This window comes from Balaenoptera borealis (assembly GCF_965194805.1).
Source record: "Balaenoptera borealis genome assembly, chromosome: 5".
Taxonomy (NCBI): domain Eukaryota; kingdom Metazoa; phylum Chordata; class Mammalia; order Artiodactyla; family Balaenopteridae; genus Balaenoptera; species Balaenoptera borealis.
The window spans coordinates 24438838-24444837 of record NC_138862.1 but is presented as its reverse complement, the minus strand read 5'-3'; the positions used below and the strand labels follow the sequence as shown (position 1 = coordinate 24444837).

The following is a 6000-nucleotide window of genomic DNA, read 5'->3' as shown; positions in this document are numbered from 1 at the left end:
AATTTCAGGTGTGTGTGAATGTTTGTCATAATCGAGACTCCTAAATAGGAGTGATGTGCTATATTGAGAGGGAATAAAATATCTATAATTTTCAAACATTCTTATCTAAATATTATACAATGCAATATGTTCAACTTTCTTAATTTTCGCTAATTTTCTAAGATATATTAAAAATATTTAATTTTTTTAGAAAAATGGATTCAGTACAAAAATTAAAATACCAGAGCAATCACAACAAATTATATATATATGTGTATATATGTGTGTATATATATATATATAACACATTTTCTTTATCCATCAGTGGACACTTAGGTTGTTTCCATATCTTGGCTATTGTGAATAATATTGCAATGAACATAAGAGTGCAGATATCTCTTTGAGGTACTGATTTCATTTTCTTCCAATATATACCCAGAATTGGAATTGCTGGATCATATGGTAGTTCTATTTTTAATTTTTTGAGGAACTTCCATAGTGTTTTCCATAATGATTGTACCAACGTGCATTCACACTGACAGTGCACAAGGATTCCCTTTTCTCAACATTCCCACCAAAAATTACCTGTTGTGTTTTTGACTCAGGACCCAGGGTCAGGACACAGAGCAGTGGCAGCACAGCCCTGGTGATGGTGGGTCAAAGACCTAACTCAGGACTCGGGAGCAAGGCACAGTACAGCAGTGTGGCCTGGGTGATGGCAGATCAAAGCTGGATTTAGAACCACGAAGGCTGGATTCAGTGTACTGGCAGCATGGCCCCAGGCATGGCAAATCAAAGCTGCACCTTAGGACTCCTTGGGTCGGGCACCGTGCAGTGGCAGTTCCGGACCACTAGATGGCGAGCCAATGTGGCGTCTCATCATGGAAAACAAGGCACATGCGCAACTTGAGCGCCCAGGGGAAGTCTCCATGCCACAGCTCCAGCCCTGGGGAGGAGACACAGCCACAGGGACTCCAGGCAGCTTGTCAACTGGAATTAGCCGCAGTGACGGCTGTGGAGCCCTCCGTAGCGAAGGCTGCAGATGTCCCCGGTGGTGATGAGGATGACTGAAGTCCTCCGGTTCTTTTCCCAGTGGAGTGAAAGCCCTCTGAGGGAATCCCTCTTAGCACCTAGCGGCTCCAGACTGGAGATGGGGTGGCGCAGCAGAGGTAAGATGCTTCCTGTGCTTTTCTATGTGCCAGTCATTGGTTTCTAGGCTCCATGGGGTTTCTGCTGCATCTTTGTAGTTCAAAGCTTTCCCAGAGCTATTTTCTTCTATTTGTAGTTGTTTCTTCACTGTTTTCTTGGGGAGAGGAGTGTTGGGATCTTCTGGTCTGCCTGCTTGCTGACATCACCTCCTGCATTACAAATTTTAAGGACATATGATGTTATACGCATATCCTTATTATGAAGAAGACACTGAAATGTATATGGTATGATTTTTTAATTTTAATTTTTAATAGGCCAATAGTGTCAATGGAAAAACTGGCTTTCCTAAATAATCTCTTAAATACAGAGACTGTTAGAGGAGGTATTATTAACTCATCTAATCCATTCTAAATTATTTTGCTTTTATGAGCTCATATTCAAATATTAGCTAAACCAAAGGCTACTAGTTAATAGACAAGGGAAGCAAACACCTAAATCTTAGTGTAATTGAAATGACATCACTCGTGTGTGGTTTAGTCTTCATTTGCCTCCATACTCATCAATATACCTCCCTCCTTTTACTTTGTGCTCTAGGGTAATATGGTCTCATTCTCTCACTTGCTCCTGGTTGGGCTCAGCAAATAGGAGACTCAGGGAAAACCCCAGTTGTCTTCCTTTTTCCATGCGTTCCAGTGCTGGTTCAATGTCTCAGTCATGGTAGTGTCCTACTCTGCCCAAAGCACGTCATCCATAGTTCCCGTCCAAGTCCTGGTGAACATTTGGGTCTGGGTTTGATAATGATTTCCTGCCTTTGATAGTGTCTAGGTACCTCAACATCCTTTCATTTCCATAAACATATGTAAGTAGTCCCTTCATTAAAACTTCTTATAGGAACTCTATTTGTTAAAAAAAAATAACAATAGTATTAACAGTCTCTGCCTTGTTGATCAAAGACCACATCTGGTTCTTTAAATTTTTTCACACTGGTGGTATTATTTTAGTAATAAGAATAACTGAGGTAGTCAAGTTGAATAAGTAAAAGCTGCATACATCAATTTAGTTTTTGAAGAATAAAGAGAATTTCCTTTTCTTTATACTTCGTGAAATGACTTGAATAGACTTTCCATCTAAAATATACTCTTTTTCATTCAATAATGTTCAAAGTTGGATAGTATGAACATCTAAGCTCAAATGATACATATCATTTTTTAAAGTAGTTTACTCAATCTTTAAACAGAATTTGAATTCTCAAATAATGGGGAGCTGATACTCAAAAGAAGCAAATTTGGTGCTACAATAATGGTTTATACTGATAAAATTTGAATACTACCAAGTTAGGGAGAATATCTGTCTTATTTCTTTTTGTGTTCCAGCATCAGCATTGGGTCCAGTAGGTGCTTACTAATGTTCTAAATAAACGCTGATTAAATTAGTAAGTATGTGAAAAGTTGGAATCATATAGCATTTCATAATAAAAGGCTTTCACATACATAAGCTCTTTGGCTTTTTACAACTCCATAGGTAAAGTTTTATCATCAATTTCTCAAATGAAGAAAGAGGCATGGGGATTTTAAAAACTTTTCTAAAACTGCATGGTAAACTATGTGTTAGAGTCATGAATCCATTCCTCTTGTTTTGTAACCTTTTCCAGTGATAAACTACTCCAACAAGTGTCCCCTTCATGTATTCTTCCAAAGTTTTTCAGCATATATGAATATATTTTCAGATAGGCCACTATTTATTTAGTGCTTATTATATGTAATGTGCTCACTTATTGACTTATATCATTGCTCTTGATGCTTAAGAAAACTAATGGGATGTACTATTATTTTCATAATCATCATCATTGTATTCATTATTATCGTCATTTTACATAAGGCGAAACTGAGGCAGAAAAGGCTAAACTTCAATACTGTACTCTGCAAAAGACACCTAGACATTAAACATACTAGTCTGTTTTAAGAAGATATTTGTTTGCTGTTAGCAATAATGAAAAATAAAATTTTTGCTATAAAACAAAACAGAGAGCAATGAGATAATATCCAATCCATTTATCTCCATAATAATAAATAATCATTATGAGTCATTTTTCAAGTGCATTGATATTGTTATTATATTATGGAAAACCAACAGTTAAAATATGAAATTATTTTTCATATAGACGTAAAAAGTCAGTGGTGCATGTTTCTTAAGACTTGGCTCATATGATGACACATGATAGAGATCAGCTCAACATCTGTTTAAATACCAGTGTTCAGAATTGTGAAAACCTGTTTGCACATTATGGGGATAGTATATTGTAATTTCATTCATTGGAATATACATTTTTAGTTTTTTTTCTATTGAAATAATTCCATCTTTATCTATTTTTTGAAGCCATTTCATCAGACTTGGATTTTCTCTACTGGTGCTCCTGGAATTAATCTTGTATGAAGCACCATTTTCACTGTTGGCAAACTCTTATAGGGAATTTTTCCTTCAAAATTGGATTTTTAAAATTTCCTGTTTTAAAAAACCATACAAACAAGACTAGATTCAATGTATAAGCATAGCATTTTCCCTCTAACTCTATCAATATAAATAACAAGTATCTGACTAAATGTGATGTTCAGGAAGGCACATTGATTGAACATCAATATCTGAAAATACTCTTAAAAAATAACCTGCTTTTAGCATTGAGGCAGACCCATTCTTATAAAAAGTTTGGTTATGTTTTCCATTTTGCTGTCAATATTTATATGTTGTTTCCTGCTTGAATTCCTTCTTTATTTCTTGGTATTTGGGGCCATCTGTTTCTCACTTGTTACTGTCCAAATAGAGAAACTTATTTGATATGATTTATATGAGATAAAGATGAAATACATTTATAATAGTAATGGACTCATAAGAAGAACATTTTACTTATCATCATAGCTAAATAGACATCTGAAAATAGCAATCAAAAACTTGAAAAAAATCTCTAGTGAGGAATAGGAATTTCTGAGTTAAGCATCTGATAAGATAATGGTTGAAAATCATTTGCATATCTTAGCAATCACTTGCAGTAAAATTATGGTTTTCTGGAACATAAGTTCCTGCTTTTATTCATAGCTTAGCTCTTATTCAGAGAGTCTTAAAATACTTGACTTTATGTAAATGAAATAAAACCAAAAAAAAAAAAAAGAAAAGAAATGTGTGTATGTGTGTGCATGCACTTGTGCACATATATTGATATATCTTGGTCTTTGCAAAGTTCAAATCAAAATTCAGAATTGAGTGGTAGTTACTTCCTCCTATATTTACTTGTGAATGTTCTCTTTTAATAAATGTTGTTAAGGAAACGACAAGAGAAATGTTGCTAAGGAATTGACATAAAATAGGGTTGCAAAACAATATATTGCTATTCTTATGCCAGATTTCAAGACTGAGAAATAACAACAAATAGGACACAAAAAACAGAGAAAGAGATAGACAGAACTTTCACTTAAGAGCTGCTATCATAAAAAGAGGATAAGTAGATATTAAGATATTGGAAATTTCACAGGATGGCATGCCCTTTCTGTTTAACAGTGTGGTGGAATTTAATGAATTTTTATATACATATATATATTTTTTAATATGCACTATATATAAAGTTGAATCATATGAAACTGCCAATATTTAACTACTTTTAGCTTATATAACCAGTGATTCAAATTAATTTTATAAATATTAAGAGTTCATATATCACACAAATGTGAGGATTTGCCTCACGGGAGGCAAAACTGTGGTATACATTGTCATGATTTAAAAAAAAATAACCATTGATGATAATTATGTCACTTTACATGACTACACCCATAATAAATTTTTTGATCTCTAAATTGCAAAGAGCATATACTTGGTCAGTAGATAAATTCACTGATTATTAGAATTGCATAAGTATAAATGCATACATAATTTGAGTGCATTTCTTACAACTACCTGATTGCAAGTAAACACTTCAATTTTTTTTTTCAAAAGATAGAGACCCAGTGTTAATTTCAACAAATTCACCTTCTTAATAAGTTAAATACAGAAAGAAACTTCACTGATGAATACTCCCTTGTACATAATTTTTAAGGTATATACATATATATGTATATATGAAATTAATAATTTTCCGGGCTAAGAACTTTACTAATGTTAAGGAAAAGAATGCCAAAAGATATTCTTCCTTGAATTTGGAATCTCTTTACAGTATTGCAGACTTCTGATACTTGTCAAGCAGTTTTACTTACAAAAAACAGAAGTTCATTACTTTATCTCTGTAAAGGGGAGTATATGAATAGTGAGAAAGGGCAAGTGTTAAAGAAGGTCATCTTTCTACATCATGACTTAAATCATGGACATTTGAATCAGATAGACCTAGATTTATTTCCAGTTTCTTTGGCTATTATTTAAAAGCAAGTTTATTCTTGGGAAATTTTATCATGCCAATTTTCAATTTCTTTATTTGTAAAATTAATTGGGCTAATTCAAGAAGTAAAATGAGCCATTTCATTAAAAGCACTTGCCAAAGAACCTAACACATGTTAAGTCTTCAATAAACAGAAACTCCCATTAGTTGTTAGGATAGGGCAAATATTTTGCAAGGCCCAGTGCAAAATATAAACACAGAGCCCCTTATTCAAAAAGCAGGGGGAAAAGTACTGTTACAGGCACTAAAGTATTTCATTTTAAAGGCAATAAAATATATCATCTTTCATGACATTTTTGCTTTTCTCTGAATATCACAGATTCCTTCCACTTGAATGCCTATGCATGATTCCTCTTCCCTCATAAGTTCAGTTTACACACAATTTCAAAGAATTTTGACCCTGAATATATACTTCAAGGAAACTTTGATACCCATACCCACTATTAATAGCTAAG

At 33.7% G+C, this 6000-nt stretch overlaps 1 long non-coding RNA gene across 1 annotated transcript in view; it reads left to right on the top strand.

The window, feature by feature from the left end:
* The first annotated feature begins 298 nt into the window (after positions 1–298).
* The window catches only part of LOC309628731, a 162365-nt gene continuing 156663 nt past the window's right edge, over positions 299–6000 (top strand). The window contains exon 1 of the long non-coding RNA XR_014244678.1: positions 299–1148. This is a non-coding gene — a long non-coding RNA (uncharacterized lncRNA). The remainder of the gene's footprint in view (positions 1149–6000) is intronic.